At 43.3% G+C, this 15,944-nt stretch overlaps 1 pseudogene; it reads right to left on the bottom strand.

Annotated features, from left to right (window-relative positions):
• Window positions 1-2,894: 2,894 nt before the first annotated feature.
• Window positions 2,895-2,999, bottom strand: LOC141103975 (U2 spliceosomal RNA; annotated as a pseudogene).
• Between the last annotated feature and the right edge of the window lie 12,945 nt (window positions 3,000-15,944).

The raw sequence follows: 15,944 nt of genomic DNA on the forward strand, positions 1-15,944 counted from the left end.
GATTTAATAAAGTGTTTTACATATCAATAAACAGTAGTGGGCACAAAAAATTGGGACAATAATGAAAAATGCGGGGTTTAGAATGATAGTCTGTTATATTTGTTAACATTCAATTTGCAACAATCATGAGGTGAAAATTGTGTGTGATTGATGAAGAAAAAACTAAAACGATGTCCCTTTTTCATACACAGGAAGACCTCAGCCAGGACGAGGCTCTGGAATGTGGCACACAGGAGGAGGTTGTGGAATGTGGCAGCCAGGAGGAGACGGGGTAATTGGCAGCCAGGAGGAGGCGGGGCTAAGTGGCAGCCAGGAGAAGGCCAGGCCCAGTAGGAGCCTGACAGAATCGCAGGTTCCTCCCCTCTGCCTTCCAACCAAAAGACTCAGGAAGGGGAGTAACGTGCAGGATTCAGCACTCAGGCTGATACAGGAGGCTTCTGTGTCCCTCATAGCCACCCCCACTCCTGAAGAGGCCTTTGCCTGCATGGCTGCCACCAAACTGCAGGGCATGCAAGAGGGTCAACGCCTCCTGTGTGAGGACCTTCTTTACAAAACACTAACTAAGGGGGTGAGGGGCGAAATCACACACAAAACCCACCTGTGTGAGTTGGACTATCCTCCTCCTCCTGCCACAACTCCACCACCAGAGCCACAGCGTGGAAGGAAGCGTGGAAGGAAGACCAGAGAGTGATGACCTGGGTTCAGTCTGGTCTGACAAAAGATGCAGGCTCTTGTATGACCACAACCTGGAGACAGATATAACATCTGCTGCTGTTCATGATCTCTTGGACTTCTGGACCAGATTGAACTCTCTTAGATAAGGACTCCTCAGGCCACCAATTTTGCAGTAAAAGAATTAATGTCTGCCCTGGGGGCCAAAGGCTTCGCCAATTTCTGCTGTTTCTCCAGCGTTGCCTCCCTCTTTATTTGGTTCTGATCACTTAATAAAGGAATTTTTGTTTCAATTATACTCGCCTATGTGTGTTTTCCTTCAAAAAGGACAGTTTGTTTGTGAGGAGGCAGGTACATTTCAAATATACATGTATGTGAAATTAACAAGAGACACCAACACCAAGCAATCTCCTTGAGATTAAATAATACAAGATAATAATGGTGTTGTGGCAACCTGACACACAAAACACACCCAAAAATATTCTGGAGTAAAATAAAAAAAATTAAAAAATAAAAACACGATCAGGCTTGAAAAAAATACAAACCCCCAAAAAATGACATATATCTTTTTTTGTCAGATGTGACAAATCAAAATATATTGATGAAATCACGATAAATAAATAATGAAAGAAGCTTGTGAGAAGTCTGTGTGAATATCAGCAGCAAAACAACTTCATTCTTCTAGCATTATAAAGAAGAAGAGAGTGCGCTGCATTAAACAAGTTTAAACATTGCAGCCTGACGAAAGTGCTATATCCATTCCGAACGCTAATTTTACCAGACCAAGCTGTTCCATCTCGGAATTTATTCTGAGCACACGTGGCACTTTGTGTGTCGGAATTGTCCACACACGGTCGGAACTGACACGATCGGATTTTGTTGTCGGAAAATTTTATAGCCTGCTCTCAAACTTTGTGTGTCGGAAAATCCGATGGAAAAAGTCAGATGGAGCCCGCACACGGTTTCCGATAACAAGCTCCGATCGCACATTTTCCTTCGGAAAATCCGACCGTGTGTACAGGGCATTACAATAAATTATATCCAACCGTATAATTTATTGATTGTCCACAATTATTGTCTACATTTCTTTCTGTGTCTCTAATCATCATACCATTTCAATTATATACAAACTTGTGTAACATGTTTATTCTTCTCAATCAAATTTGGTAAAAAAAAAAACCTTTCATTGACACTGCTGAGTAAATAACTGTTGCTCTTTTCATTTTTCCATAGGAAATTCCAGATGTAATACCCTCCGACTCATTCCATGGGTCTGTACTTTCATGGTAAAAGGGTATGAACTCTAATTCTGAGTTGCATATTACTATGGACAGTCAGACACAAGGTTGTGATTTGTGTTTCTTCTATTCCTTTGATCTTCAATAATGGAGCACACATATTGTTTCTTAAAACAGATCAAACACATTCAACTTAAAATTTTGTGTAAGGATTAAAATGCTAATGTAATTTCAAAAATGTTATCAGTCTTTTTTTTAAATCTGCAGCATGTAATAAAATATTACTTGGTGTCAGGAGCATTTACATGTGTCCTTCTCCCCCACATGTAAAAAGAAAGTGGGGGAGAAGGAAGTAGAGGAGAGTGAAAAGGTGGCCATTGTGCAATACAATGGCCAGGCCCTCCAGCCAGGAATAAAAAATTCCTCTGGTTCCAGCCAAAAGGCCCCCAGCCAGGAGGCAGGTGCAAAAAAAAGCATGTATAGGTGCAGTGACCATGGTGCCTTAAATCAAAGTGACCCTCACTCACAGTGATCTTCAGGCACCCCTGGACTGCCACTCCAAGGGCACATACACCATAGGCTTTTGTGACCAACCCTGGCCAACGACCCAGACCACAGCAGCCTCCACCCCAGGCAGGAAGGCCTGAAGTTCTGGAAGTTTGGGGAGAGCCCGGACCTCAACAAGCTTAACCCTCGCTCCCATCACTCCTACCTAATTACATTCGGGAAGTACTAGCCGCTCCACCCCAGTGCTATAGGCAAACAAGCATTCCCTCCCGAAAAACTGTTCGGAGCTAGAACTATCCCAATCTAGGCTAGAAGGCGAGAGTGACCCGACCCTCTGGCCAGAACCGATGCAGCACCCATCCTCACCAGGAGCACCCTTCCAGACGGCTCAGACTCAACCATGGGCCGGCCCCCAGTATCTGTCGTGCAGCTCGGCAAAGTCACTACTGAAACCGTCCTTCCAGGTGCAATGACACCATTGGATTTGCCTGCCCTCCATAATGGGAGCAGCACAGTGCCTCCTCTGGTAACTGATAAGAACAGATACTACACTTGATCTTAGCCAAAAGGCCGAGAACTGATTGATATTTTTTTTTTTTTACCCATCAGATCTTAAGCAAGTCCATACTCAATAAAACCTCACCATCCAGAGCCTTCCGCACAAGGTCTTTCCAGGTACTTTGCTTAAATCATCATATAGGCTTCCATATTTTTACTATTTTTTCAAAAGATCACGTGATACACTTAAAATACAATATACAAACCCCTACCCCCACCCTCCACAACTCCTCCACCTCCTCCAACCCCAATACTCATCCGATTCATTCACCCCCATCCATTTCCTGTCCACCAACAACACCACATACAATTTTGCCAAAATCAGATTCACACAATCCACTTCAGACAACACACACTTTCTTCTTACTTCCAAACACCTGGCATCCCAAATTACTTCCTTCAAAATTGCTATCAAAATCCAAATCCTCCTTTGTGTTGCTTTTTGCCCCTCCACCAACCCAAAAAAACAGAGTGAAGGAAGGTGAAGTTGGAGCAGTGGCTGCTAGGCATCTCTTGTGAGAACAACCCCCAGCTAGGAGTTTATTATCCCCACACTAGAGGGATTGCTTGTTACTTGGTGGACAGCGGGCTTATCTCAAGGTGTAGGAAGTGGTGTGTTGGTGTCTCCATCCCACGAAAGGCCCCAACCGGGTTAAGGTCGCAAGCTCTCCTATGCTTGCCGTTTGGTAAGCGCGCATTTTTTATTCAGTATCACAGTGGTGCGATGAAGGATCCATCCACTTTTTACTTGCATTCCTGCCTTTAGACTGGGGCCTGTGCCTATGTCTCTCCACTTCACTTCACTCATCTGGACTTTGATCACGGATTAGGACTGTTATCAAATAATATATGTTTTAAATTATGAATTTTTGATATGATTTATCCCCATCTTGGGTTTATTCATTTATCCCATTTACATTGGCTTACTTTTACCTACATTGGCTTAATTCTATAAGCATATAACACTCACAGCGCTGCTTTTTTATATTCATTGTTCTATAGTGTGTGTATCTCACTTTTAGCGGCTGCTTCTGCTATTTAAATTTTATTGATTTTGTCACCTTATTTCTTCATATAGTTTTTTAATTGTGTTGATTTTTTGTATTTATATAGCGTGGTAGTCTTTACTTTCCAAAAAAACAAATCATTTTATTTACATCTTTAATGCCCAACACCTCCGCCATAAAAGGAGCCAACTTCTTCCTCACCCTCTGCACAAAAGAACAGCCAAACAGGGCATGTTCCACTGTCTCCATTTCATAACAACCTTCCCTTGGACAACTCTCTTCCCTTGCCAAATCTCTCCTTTTTAAGAAGGCCTTTGTCGGTAGTGCCTCATGAAACGCCAACCAGGACACCTATTTTTGTCTATTAGAGACTCCTTTTATGAGAACATATCTCCACCATTTTAGATCCAAGACCACAAATATTGTCTCTCACCTCCTCACCTCTAATCCATTTTACCAAGTTCTTCTTTACTACCGCACCCTCTCCCAACTCCTTCAATTTATTCACTCCATAAAAGGTCACTAATTTTAGGTAAAAAAAGGGAGTCACTAAAGCCATCAATCTCGATAACTCCTTACTGCACCAGCCCCACTTTATCAGGGCCCATCCGGCCAAATATCTCATTAAAGCCGCAGTTTTGCCTCCTTCCATAAAGGCTTTATAATGTACCAACCAGTAATGCGTACTTAAAAAAGCAGGAATATCCGGGAATCCACAGCCCCCTACTTTAGGACTCTTCATGACAGACCTCCGTTCTACTCTCTCCATTTTACTGCCCCAAAAGAAAACAAACAGCACCCTCATGATCCTCTGCATCCATCTTGTACTAGGAGGAAAAATTAGACTGAAATAAAGCAGTAACGGCAAAATAACAGATTTGACCACCAACACCTTTCCTGTTAAGGTCAACCGCTTCAACCAAAAATCAACTTTCTTTTTAATTCTTTCCAATGCTCTATCAGCATTGGCTTGATCCAGTAAATTCCTCTTAAATTGAGTCCCCAGGATCACCAAAGCGTCAACCACCTTGACCTTCACATCCCTAAAACTCCTGAGCCGCTCAACATACAGATCTGGCTTTTCTGCCAGTTGACATTAAGTCCAGACATACTGCTAAATAAACTCAACTACATTTCTGCTCTCCGATCATCAGACTCAGAGGAGCAAACAAAGATGACATCATCCATGTAACAGACTGCCTTAACGCACTCCCCTCCACTTCCTGGCAGAAAAACACCTCTTAACCTCTTATCCTTCTGCACATGCCTGAGCAATGGTTCAATGGCACAGATAAACATAATGGGCGACAAGGGACAACCCTGTCTTACCCCTGCCCGAATGGGAAAAAAATCAGTCAGGTTACCATTCACTACTACTCATAATACCATTGTATAATCCTTTCAAGGTCTTCAAAAAAGGTGACGGAATCCCCATCTCCTTCAGCACTTTAAACAAAAAGGAATGAGCCACTCTATCATACTCTTTTTCTAAGTCTATACCCATTAGGGCCAACGGTATATTATTCAACTGAGCATAGGAGACCAGATCTCGTAGCAAAATCAAAATGTCGGATATTCTTCGACCAGGGACAGCACATACCTGCCCCTCACCAACCAGCTTATTAACCACCAAACTCATTCTGCTGGCTAGTAACTTGGCCACCAATTCATAGTCCACATTGAGCAATGTAATAGGGCGCCAATTTTTAATCTTCCTCCAGTCACCCTTCTTAAAAATCAATGTAATTACTCCCTCCTTCATTGTTGGGGACAATTCTCCAGTTGACACGCAGTACTGAACAACTTCAGTCAAGTGTTTTTTTAAGACTGGCCAGAATTTAACGTACAGCTCCACTGGGAAACCATTCCTCCCTGGAGTCTTATTCTTTTGCATGCTTTATAGTACACTTTCAACCTCCAACTCTGCTACTATGTTCAACAGTCCATCCGCCTCCTCCTTCTCCAAATACCTTCCCAACACACCACAATATTCCGTCTGCTCCTCCTCCCTCACTCCCTCCTGCACATCGTACAGGTTTTTATAAAAAGAAAAAAACTCCTCTGTCAATCTTTCGCCATCGTTTTCTTTCCAGAAAAGGCTTTCTTAAAAAAATATCTTGTACATTGCTCCCCTTCCTCCATATCCTTTATTTTGTCATTAAAGATAATTTTTTTCCCTTTGTCTTTTAGCAACTTGTCTCTTTGCTTTCTCACCTCCTCTAGTTCTTCAGCCACCTCTACCCCCATCTTTTTGCATTTATACAAAAAATGTAACTTCCTTAGTAACACCAGTTCTTTCTCCTTTTGCAGAATTTTTCACATACTTCCTCATCCTCCAGCACAGCCACATTTAACTTCCATAAACCACTTCCAAACTTTACTCCAACCCCCAGTTCCAGTCTGTAATACAATAATTTATGATCTGAAAAAAGAACTGGGGCTGTCTCATACCCCTTCACCTCCACAAATTCAGACACAAACAGGAAATCAATCCTTGATGACACAGTCCCTTTATCTGAGAAATATGTATTTGCCATTTGTTCCTCCTCCACCACTACCGCTGCATCCTTAAACCTAAAATCATTAATCAGCTCATTCAACAAACGGGACGTCACATCCACACCTCCACCCTCACTAGTTCCATGTCTGTCACTCCTCTTTCTCACACAATTAAAGTCACCCGTGACAATCGTTGTAACTCTACCTGACAAATGTCATTTTAGTGCACCACGAAATTCCTTCCTCCCCCACTTATCTGCTGGAGCATACCAATTAAACAATCTTATCTTTTCATTCTCGTATTCCAGCATCACAGACAGACATCTATCAGGCACCACCTTCTCATATGACAACACTTTTATATCCTCATTTTTGCGTAACACTCCCACACCTTCCGATCTTATTTCATAACAGGGTGTCCATACCGCCGCCCCCTTCCCCCACTTGGTGACACCAGGCAGATCCTCGAAACCGCATTCCTGTACACAAATAATATCTACCTTCACTGATTCCAGGTAGTCCCTAATCAGAGCTCTCCTCCCACCAGCTTTTAGGCTCCTGACATTCAAAAGTGGCCACAATAAGAGCCATTATCAAAAAGTAGATACATTTAGCCATCATTACATTAATGTTCTTTCTGTGACTCAGCCTCTTTTTGTCCCACTCTCTGCCTTCTCCTTGGACATGGTGAACTGGCGACCTCATCCTTCGGAGGCCCTAGATAAAGCAATGTGCAGGGGTCCTTCCTCCCCGCTCTCCACTTCTCCCTTCTCCAACCGAATCCGCTTACCGGACAACTGCGTCTCTGATCCGGGGGAGAAAGCCATACGCTGACCACATTCCAAGCTCTTTCGCTATCTGCTTCGTCCATTTCTTCCTGCTCCTCTTCTTCCTCACTGGAGGAAATGTCCCCAACCAATACAGATGCCAAAAGAGGGCTTGATGCTGGACTGGCAACTTGATCTGTCCCTTCAATAACGACCTCCACTCTCTCCGGGAAATCATGAGAATATCCGGCTGACTCGCTTGTTTCCATCTTCTCCTCTCTTTGGGGAGAGGTTGCGCCCCCATCAAGACCACCCGCGTGATCTTCTCTGATACCCTCCGCCATCTCAGGGATTGCAGAGCTGTAGCCGGCGACGTCAACCGCAGCATCATCACCTGCCTCCCTCACTCCGTCACTCACCTCTGCTGCATCATTGGATGGAACATCATTGGGTGCAGACCCCGGGGTTTCGCTGGCGTGGCGCCCCTCCTCGGGAGCCTTCTGCTCAGCCCCCCTCCTCCTTGTCCACCCCTCTGTCCCTCCTTCCCCTATCCCAATCTGGTCTTGAGGTACTTCCTCCTCTCCTTCGCAAAGTCTGGGCATTGTTTAGCCAAATGTCCCGTGTGTTTGCAGATATCGCACACCTTCCCTGCAGTGCAGTCTTTGGTTTTATGCCCCACCTGTTGACAAAGCCTACATTTCTCCATCATTTGACACTCATTGTTGGTATGGCCATACATCAAACACTTCCTGCAGTATTTCAGCTGGCATTGGTAGAACAAGAAGCCCCTCTCTCCTCCGATCGTAAAAACGGAAGGCGGCTGCCTCACTCCCCAATACAATCACGGTCCAGTTTAAACCTGCCAAAAAATCTATATTTTCCTGACCAAATTTTATATCTGTTCAGGATCGGTTCTCCTCCTCTTAATCCTTCACAGTAATTGTCTAGAAATACTCTAACCAGGACTGGATCAGCAAACGGATTGTACATATGAACCACAATCATTTTTTCTTCTTCCATAAAAAGAGGGATTACCTGCAGAAACTTCAGTACACCTTCCCCTTTCTTCTTCTCAGCTGCTTCAAAAACATTCCAGCAGATCGCTGTGGATGTAAAAATTACATCAAAAATACCCTGTTTGGGGAAATCCTGCAGACACAATACATCTCTCACCCGTATGTTGAAAGCATCCGTCAACACGTCCACCACCACGGTCTTCAACGACACTTGTTCCTTAAATCCTGGGATCACCAGAAATCGTAGTGAGTCTTTCAACCCATGGTTCCCCATCTTAAAAGAAGGTCCACAGATCCACCCACTCATCTGTGGGGGCCCCCAGAAGGGGAAACCCCCACAGCTCTGCCAACCGACCAATGGACCAACGCCTTCAGAAAGGCGATCGCTCCACGTTGCCCGGGGACTAAGCCTAAGGCCAATAGCAGCAAGGGGGGGCCCTCCGAAAAGGGACACTCTCCCCTAGGCCGATCGTCGGGTACCCCGGGCACCTCCCGACTAAGTCACAATGCAGCAGAGCTACACTTGATCTTAGCCGAAAGGCCAAGAAGCGATTGATATTTTTTTTCACATCAGTAAACTGCAGAGTTTAAACCAAACTTGAAGCCTTCATCAACAGAAGATAAGGTTCTCGCAGAATCACATCATATTGGAAAATTCAGAATAACAACTCAAAGTTCACCTCTTGAAATAAGTGCACTCCACTCCTCCACCTTCCATAATTGAGCAGCCTCCTCCTTTCCTAACTTATAAACGTCAAAGATAAAAGCTGTGTATAGTCTTGCTAAAATAAGCTTTGCAACTCCCTAGGGGGATAATTCCTCTTTTTTGAACACCAATACATTTCTGGCGTCCCATATGGATTCTCTAAAGATAACTAAGAAAATCCAAGGAAGTCTTACCTTACTACCATCCACCCAAGCTAAGACAAACTGCCATACCCCTGGATTCTTCAGCCCTAACACCACTGGGCAGAAGTACCGAAAGATCCTTCTTACTTGGCCTGTAAAGGGACAATCAAAGAACAAATGGCACAGATGCTCAGAACTAGCGCACCTTTCTCGTGGACATTTATCCGAGCTACAAAGATCCCGGTTCTTCTGAAACACTCTGGTGGGAAGACATCCATGTAGAACCATCCAGGTAATGTCTTTCTGTTTGTTATTAACACCAGCCATTTCTAACATCTTCCAGGTCCGTACTGTCTGTGGGTAACTTAGAAAGGTTACTCACTGTTTCCTGTACACGTAACTTCCTGACAATGAGATTTTTTACCAAATCTTTCGGCTCTAAGTCCTCTACCCCCAACTGCTTCCTGGCATTTTCTAAACAAAGATAGAATGGTGCAACTACAAACGTGTAAGGTTTTGTTAAATCTTTCTCCATCCACTTCCATCTGACAAATTTCCATCCCCCCAGGTACCTGGCTAAGAAAGCCGCCTTACTCCCACCATGTAGAATATTGTTGACCAATAGTAAATAATGAAGCTTCAGAAAGAGGTCCAGATTTAGGAAGTTTAAACCTCCCTTTTCCTCCCCCTTCATAATAGTGACCCTTGCCAATCTCTCCATGCGGGATCCCCACAGAAAACTAAAAAGCTCTTTAGTAATCCTTTGCACCCACCTCTTGCCCGGGGGTAAAACGACACATGTATAAAGCAATAAGGGTAAAATCACTGCCTTAATGATCAAGACCTTGCCCCTTAAGGACAGGTCTCTTAATTTCCAAAACCCCAACGTTTTATTTATTTTTTGAAACAAGTTTTTGAAGCTAGTCCCTCCACTTAGCTTTTTATCAAATGTTATCCCCAACACTTTAACTTCCTCCACTTCCTGAAACTTGTCTGACTTTAGCTGAATCTCCTGGCCCAACTGACATCTCTTACTCTTTTGCCAGTTAATGGACATGCCCGAGATACCACAAAAGAGCCCGAAGAGCAAGCTTACCCTATCAAGATCCCTCTGCGATGTTCCGACAGCCACAATATCATCCATGTAAGCAAGTACTTTTATTTTCTGTCCACCACTACCAGGGATTGTAAAACCTTTCCATACCTTATCTAGCAGGATCTTTTGCAGCAATGGTTCTACCACTGACACAAAGGCAAGCGGGGAAAGGGGACACCCCTGTCTTACCCCTGACCGTACAGAAAAAGGCTCACTCACGTGTCCATTAACTAATACCTGGCTTGTTATATACCTGTACAAGCCCTTGATTGCTTTTATCATTGTTGATGGCAACCCCATACTGGCCAGTACCTGGAAAAGAAAAGCATGAGACTTTATCAAAAGCCTTTTCGAGATCCATGCTTACCACCACAAGAGTCTCATTATGTGAGTTGACATAGTAGATCATGTCCCTCAGAAGAACTAAGTTATCCGCTATCCTCCTCCCCGGTATAGCACATACTTGATGATCCCCAATTAAACTAGCTGCCACATCCCACATCCTATTAGCAATGACTTTTGACAAGATTTTGTAGTCAGCATTGGGCAGCGAAATAGGGCGCCAGTTCAGCAGATCCCGCTTATCTCCTCCTTTAGCAATCAGGGTTATGACACCCTCCCTCATGGACTTACTCATCCTCCCCTCCTGATAAGCAAACCTCACCACCTCACATACCTCTTTACCCACAATCTGCCAGAATTTTATGTAAAACTCAGCTAGAAGGCCGTCTTTACCAGGTGTTTTATTACAAGCCATACCTTTTACAGCAGCATATATTTCACTGTCCTCCACCACTTCAGATAATGCTTTGACTTCTTCAGATGTTAACCTTCCTTCCACCACATTGCAATATTCCTCTATCTCTTCTTCCATCACTTTCCGATCTCCTTTAAACAAACCCTCATAAAAGGCCCTCACCTCCTCCACTACCCCGTCCCCTTCCACCTCCCCTTTAGATCCAAAAACTGAAACAAAAACTTCCTGTTTACCAAAAACTTTCTTAGAAAAGAAACGGGTGCATCTTTCTTCCTTCTCAATGCTCAACTCTAGAGTGGTATATGATCCTCTTTCCCCTCTCTTTCAGGATCTTTTTCCTCTCCTGGACTTTGGCAAGCTCATCCCCAACATCCACACCAACGGACTTGAATTTATGTAAGGTAAGTAGCTTTTCCACCAAACCCTCCTCTTTCTCCTTTTCCTGTCATGCTAATCTTAAGCTCCATGATCTGAAGAACTGCTTAAACTTAAACTTGTCCCAATCCCACCAAACTAAGATATCCGGGAAATCCCCTTTACGTTTTACCAAAGAACAAAAGAAATAGACTAAACCAGCTTTTCATTTTTTAATAAATTAATATTCAGCTTCCAAAGACCCCTCCCAAAGCTAATCTTTTGATCCAACCCAAGCGAGACTTGTACTGCACAATGGTCTGAAAATGTTACACCCTTTGTTTTTAAGGATACCGGGTTTACGCTCTCTGAGGATAAAACATAATCAATACGGGATCTGATATCCCCTTTATCCGAAAAGAAAGTAAATTTATCTGCCTCCGACCCCAACTCTTGACCTACATCATATAAATTAAAATCAGAAATCAAATTATTAAAAGCTGTGGAGATGCTATCTAGTGATACCGTAGAGTTGCTTTCTCGATCACTCACACTCCTAATACAGTTGAGGTCCCCCACTATTACTGTAGGTTCTCTCCCTGGAAGATACAATGCTAGAATCTCCAGAAACTCCAATCTCTCACTCCTATTTGTTGGGGCATAACAGTTGAAGAGGCGTAACTTAAATCCAAAGCCACTCAACTGTACTTGCATCAATCTACCCGGAATTATAACCTTATAACTTAAAATCTTGATCCTACACCAGCACCCACACCTTCATTTTTGCTGGTACAAGCCATGGACCAAACTGATTGACCATACTCCCATTCACTTGGTTTAGGGGCGTTACCTAGCATACACTCTTGTACACATACCACATCCCTATTCAGATCACTTAATTCTTTCAAAACAGCAGCTCTTCTAACTAAGGACACATTCACAGAGACAATACTGACCATCAGAACTTAGGTTAGGTCATATCTTCCCTCCCTCCACCCCTGTCTTTCCTTATCACTTCCATACTATCAGAATCTTCATCATACGACTCATCCAACTCGGTGACCATCAGGTCCTCTGAAAGAATCAGCTCTGACCCAAAGTCCACTTGGCCTGGTTGGCTATTCAGCACATCCTCCACCTTACTCCTCTTAGTTCTGCCCCCTCCATCACTCTCCTCTCTCTCCACACATACTTTCTCCCTCTGAGCAGCCGTCAGAGAATGATCAGCACCAGTGGTCTCATCCATCTCACACTCTTACTCCTCATGTGGCACCTCCTTCTCCATCTTTTGTTCAGCACTACATTCTGACACCTTAGACTCTATTTCCTCTCCACTGGCTACTATTGCCAAAATCTGCTCAACTCCTGTACAAGATGTACCTCCCTCCCCACTCACCACTTCTTCACCACCACCACTTCCTTCCACACCCCGATTCACTCCCTCCTCCTCCCCAGGGGCTGGGTCTTTCTTTCCTTCCACTTCTGGGACTCCTCCCCCACTTACTGCAGCACCCTTTACCCCTCCACCCTCTCTGTCCTGCCCCTCAATTGAGGGCTGCAGGCTCACATTCTGCCTTGCTGCTGCGGCAGCGAACCTACTCCCTCTAGCAACATTTGCATAGGTAACCATGCTGCCTACCATATTCAGGTTACATGCTCGGGCCTTATGCGTGGTTGACCCACATAGATCACATGCTGCGGGTTTTGAACAACTCACCGCCTGATAACCCGGCTGCCCACAGGACCTACAGCATACTCCCACCTCACATTCATCCTTAGTATGCCCGTACTTGTAGCACTGATGGCAAAATTTAGGCTGCCCTACATAAAAGAGGGAGCACCAGTTCCCAGCAATGGTGAAAAGGGCCGGGGGGTGCTTTATCTCACCATACCCCTCGGGGTCCTTTTTAAATCTTACTTTAAATTTGAGCTTACTTCGGTAGATCCCAAAATTGTTGTTTAATTTATCTCTCAGGCTCACCTCATGGCAGTATCGGGACAAGAAAACACGGACTAATTGTGTATCCAAGAAAGGGTTAAACAAGTGAACGGTGACAAACTTATTTCCAGGGTTGAACAGAAGCTTGAACCAACATTTAGACAGCAGCTCATTTCCTTCCAATACCTTCTGCTTGATATCTTCAGGCAAATACTCTTGGTAACAAAAGAAACATCGTAAGTGCCGGTTGCAGGAAAATCCTGCAAAGCGTGCATCTGACTCACCGTTACATTCAAAGTATCCTGTAAAATATCCACCATGATAGTCCTCAGACCGACCTCCTTCAGAAAATCTGGCTTTACCAGGATCCTAAGCGTGTTACGAATTTCCCTCCGCGCCATGGTAACGCATCGGTCTCCATCCCACCTATCGCCCTCTCGTAACCTCTAGCAGCGTCCTGCCCAATAGCAGCAGGGGGTGCACCAATTAAAGAAACACGCCCAGGCCGAGCAGAACTGGTTCCTTCCGTCGTAACCCTTCAACCATGACACAAGATCGCAGCCAAAAGGCCGAGAAGCGATTGATATACTGTAGATGGGTCAGACTTTGATTTGCCCATCTGTGAAAAGTCATACATTGTTCCCCTGCCGTATCTCTTATCAATATATTGTGGCAATTCAATATAGGCAGTTTTGCAGGTGGACAATGCAAAAAGGCTGTTAAATCCCAAGGTCATATTTTACCCACAATCCAATCTATAGCAGATAAAGATCTGAGTTTTTTTACCCTGCCAAGTAAATTTATGTCTTATGATAAAAGAGAGGATCTGCATTGTGAAGTAGTTTAACAAAACCTGACATATTTATTAAGTGTATACGGCCAGAGTTAAATGTAATGATGCCCAATCTGTCAATTCTCTATGTATTATTTGAATAATAAATGGAAAATGTAACATATATAGGAATGCTGTAATCTTCTTTATTTTAATTCCTAGTTATGTTATCATGTTGGCCCTTGCAAAACTAACCTTGTGAAGCCATGTTAGCACTGTTCTGGGGGTTAACGGTAGAACTTCACACTCAGTGGCATTAATTCAGGGGCCAAGAGAATGGGCCATATTGCATTATTGACTTAAACAACTTAGGAATATCATATTTGATATGGATTTGTCGTAAATAATATAATATCATCCACAAAAAGACAGATTTTAATACTTTTATATAGGCCTTGTTTCCTGTATTTAGGTAATCTCCTCCTGTCCACATATCAGAATATAGTGTGTGTAACATTGGTGAGAATTGCATTTGTAAAATGTTATATACCTCCCCTATATAACCGTCTGGTCCTGGGGCTTTTTCATTTGGAAGTTGCTTAATAATTCTTATAATTAAAGACAACTAATCAAAATATGATTTCGCGCAGTGATCTAATAATCTGGGAAGGATTTCCTCTAGGTAAAGTGTTGTTAAAAATGTAGTAAAGCAAGACTAATATATTGCATAAGGTGCATACGTGCGTACATAATCAATAATAAAGTAATATATTCATAAATACATAACTGATACACATAAATGGATGCTTTTACATAACTAGTGAGTGCTATCAAAAATACTGGTGGATAAAGTGCCAATAACAATTAATAAGTGCAATATATAGTGAATAGTCCAAAAATGAAATAAATGGAAAGACTAGGTCCTCAAAAATAGTTGAACTGTATTAGGAAGTCCTGAATAGGGATATAGTATGCTTCCAATAGATGATTTCTTAATAATAGAGTATAGTGGTGTTGCCCTTAAAAACTTCCTGTAAATATGGTCTCCCAGAACTCTCACCTCAAAGCTGCTAAATCATAGCATCTGAGGGTTCAAGTCCATAGGTGTTGTCCCTGCCGTATATCAGTGTGGCAGACTGTGAGTTTCTCCTCCAAGATCCCCTGCTGTGATTCCTTCTACAGTCCTTCGGAATGAAGCCCTCCACCTCCACACAGTGACCGGGTTTGAGGCTGAAGTTATACAAGGAAAAAATTTTATCTGCCATTAACACTAGTCAATCCTTATAATTGCTTCCACTAAAATGGGACTATTCAAAACAAATAGAACTTCTGAAGATATTTTCGGGGGAGGGACTTGGCTTTGTTGTGAATTATATTATTATTGTACAGGATTTAAATAACGCAGACAGTTTACGCAGCGCTTATAGAATATAGATCTCAGTATATAGAATTTATCTGTTTGGGAGGGTATACCAGACTATTAGATTCTTTAAGGCAATAATATGAGTAGAGGATCGATTTTCGCTAGTTAGATTTGCCAATAGTTTTCCTGTTATTTTTCCCATATTTATGAAATTTTAGTCTTCTAAAGGTTTCAAAATTTAACTCCACTTGTGATGCCCAATATTCAAATTTCTGTTTCGCTTATATCCATTCCTCACTAGCCACTTGCCAACCAGTCATGTACCTGGTACATCATTAGTTTTCAAGTGGTTGTACCGGGATGATGCCTGCACCTGTAGGCATCATCCTGGTACCCAGTACTGTGTTTTTTTGATTCAGCAGTCGGCTCTCTTGTAAGAGTAATCGGAGCTGCTAACTAGCAGCTTGATTGCTATTACAAGCAGCGAGAGGGGACATCCCCACCTCCCACCGCATTCTGTGGCTTGCGCGGGCTCTCCCGTCCCAAGCCA

The sequence above is a fragment of the Aquarana catesbeiana genome, linkage group LG07 (genome assembly GCF_042186555.1).
Source record: "Aquarana catesbeiana isolate 2022-GZ linkage group LG07, ASM4218655v1, whole genome shotgun sequence".
Taxonomy (NCBI): Eukaryota; Metazoa; Chordata; class Amphibia; order Anura; family Ranidae; genus Aquarana; species Aquarana catesbeiana.